The 3017-nt window shown below is 37.9% G+C and overlaps 1 non-coding gene across 1 annotated transcript; it reads left to right on the forward strand.

Annotated features, from left to right (window-relative positions):
- Nucleotides 1–271: 271 nt before the first annotated feature.
- On the forward strand, nucleotides 272–378 carry LOC145641351 (small nucleolar RNA R71). The gene has a single exon (XR_014115387.1). It is a non-coding gene; the product is annotated as a small nucleolar RNA R71 (small nucleolar RNA).
- Nucleotides 379–3017: the final 2639 nt, after the last annotated feature.

A 3017-nucleotide genomic window follows, 5' to 3' on the forward strand; every position in this document is an offset into this window, starting at 1 on the left:
GTTAGGAGCAACAGTAAGATTATCTAATTTTTGACAAATAGACGTTAATTGAGCTTGCAAAAAGGATACGGAATCGACATCATGTTTTCCTTTATTTGCAAACCCTCTCGGATTCCCATATTGGGAATTGTGTATTGCAATGTCTTCGATAACCTGTCCTGCGTCGTCCACATTTAAATTCATGAACCTCCCACTAGCTGCAGAATCTAGCACTGATCTAGAAGAATTTCCAAGTCCATTATAGAATGCTTGGATCAATTGCCATTGTGCTAGATTGTGGTGGGGGCACTCTCTATGTAGATCCTTGAACCTCTCCCAAGCCTCATATAACGTTTCGTCGGCCTCTTGAACGAAGTTCTGAATATCACTCCTTAGCACCGCTGTTCTCTCTGCAGGATAGTATTTATTATAGAAATTCAAAGCAAGAGTTTCCCAGTCAGTAATACCAAGTGCGGTTCTATTCAAACCATTAAACCATAATTTAGCTTTGCCACATAATGAAAAAGGAAAAAGAATCTCCCTGATTTGGTCTTGCGTGACCCCGGCTTGTCTAATGGTGTTACAATATTGGCAGAAATCTGCGATGTGAAGATTAGGATCTTCACCCTTAGCTCCACTGAATTGCTTCCTCTCTATCATAGTGATAAATTGGGGCTTGACCTCAAATTGAACTCCATCTAGAGCCGGAGTGGGAGTAAGGTGCGGGAAATCTGTGAGCTTCGGTTGCGAGTAGTCACTGAGTTTCTTCTGGGCCGTCATCTCTGATTCTGAATCTGAAGGGATATCTGTGTCACTAGAAATAGAGGGAGGATCTCTTCGACTGTTGTCTTCCTCAGAACCCGCCAGAATTTGTCTGTAGAGTTTCCTTTGCCTATGAAAAGAGCGCTCGATCTTAGGGTCGAATGGGATGTAACCTGATCTGGAACACTTGAATAGCTAATAAACTTGTGCTTCACTACATATGAATCTACAAAAATAAAAAATAAAACAACAAAATAAAAGTTAGTAATTTTGTCAAGAACTATAAAATAACCTAAAATTACATCAACGCTTGCTATATTTATGTATTTTAAAGGTACTAATTAAGCCAACCAAATTCTGAGGTTATATAACTCTAAATCCCTACTAAAGCTTCTGATAAACCCGGGTATCTCATCAACGCTTCAACCATAAAAAATGTAGGTTCAAAGGAAATACAACAGTAAGCAACAACAAAAAAAAACAAAGCCTTGTATGGGTTGGTTACATGAAAAACTATCTCATTTGGTCATCCACAAAGATTCACTTCCTCCAATCAATTCATCCTTGAAGATTATTATCATGAATCTGCTCTATCCTAGTCAACACTTGACAAAGAAAATCACGACCTGCAGCCTCATTATCAAGGGAGCTCTTGTAAAAATATCAATAATCATTTTACACTGACCACCCAGCACACACATTATACTCCATCATGTGTTAATAACTAAGTGTAACATATTAACATAAAACTCCTTATTGTCTTGGTCTCATATGGTTCATGTAGAAGAGCTATGAACTAACTAAAGAAAAAGGCACTTGTGTACAGTAACTTAATATCTATGGATCTTTTTCATCTTCTCATCCGATTCTATCTCCATTCTAAACCACATCCACAAGGATTCTGGCACCAAATATAACCATTTTATAACATTATATAATATGCAATGTACAAATATTTCAAATCAGTGTTTAATTTTTCTCTTCAGCTATTGTACAAACCTTCTCTCTTTATCTCTCCTCAACTGCTTAAAAATATCAAATGTAAATATATTTCCCTTTGCTCTCTCTTTCTTCTTCTATAATATGCATATAAATATATGTAAAAATAAAAATCGGAGCCATAATATTCATCCCAAAGAAAGAACACTTTCTATCATTGGAAGCTCTTCTAGAAACCAAGTCTCTTAGATCACTTGAAATCCTTATATCAAGGTTGTAAGAGCAATTCAACACTTCTAAATGCATGGTAGATTCCATTGCTTAATAAAATGGTAAGGTGTCTGACTTGGATTTGGTATACGTTTAATTTTTTTATCAATAAAAGAATATAACTTGTGAATCTAAGAACAGCTCAAGGATTGAACAGCAGCATAAGAACAGCAGCATAAGAACAGTATGTTTCTCCAAATCATAAAATAGCAGCATAAGAACAGTATGTTCACTCTCGGCCAACTGTTATCTCAAACCTTGCAAACATCCTTAGACACCTCTGTTCTACAAATATCCATCATTCATCATAGTATCATACATTTTATACTTGAAGCATTCATCAAACATCCAACAACAAAAGAAAGCCAGAAATTCAGAAAAAAAATTCCGAAAATTAAACCAAAAAATTATAAAAAAAAAGCCAGAAAATTCCGAAAAATAAACCAAAAAATTACCTAATTCATGAACAATTAATCAATTTCTTGCAAGTTTAAGATGCATTCTCTCAACTTTTAACCCTACCAACAACAAAAAAACCCAGAAATTCAGAAAAAATTACCAGAAAATTAAGCCTAAATTTCGGACGGTGGCTGTGGGATGGTGGTGCGGTGGCTGTGGGATGGTGGTGCGGTGTCTGTGGCGTCAGTGCTGACAGGTGGTGGACGGACCACGCACCTGGTCAATGGTGGAGGAAGCTCCCTCGAAAATTCGAATTTTGCTCCTCCCCGTGGCTGCTTGCTGCTTTGCTCAGTGGTGGAGGAGGTTCGGAGGGAGTGCGGAGGTGGTGGATGGTGGTGTGTTGGCTGTGGCGACACTGGTGGTAGGGTTTGGATGCAATTAGATTTCTTTGTTGCTGCGGCTCGAAGGTTTGGTCGAAATAAAACAGTGAAGCTAATGAAGAATGGGGAAAGAGAAGAAGAAGGGGCGCGATTTTGTAATTATTTAAATATTGCCACTGGTTCAAAACCGGTGGCCTTAATCATTATTGCCATGGGTTCGGTCGAACCGGTGGCAATACTATTTGCCTTCTGCGCGACCATTTTTTAAACCACCGGTTTACAAAAACC

The sequence above is a fragment of the Chenopodium album genome, chromosome 7 (genome assembly GCF_948465745.1).
Source record: "Chenopodium album chromosome 7, dcCheAlbu1.1, whole genome shotgun sequence".
In the NCBI taxonomy this organism is placed as follows: domain Eukaryota; kingdom Viridiplantae; phylum Streptophyta; class Magnoliopsida; order Caryophyllales; family Amaranthaceae; genus Chenopodium; species Chenopodium album.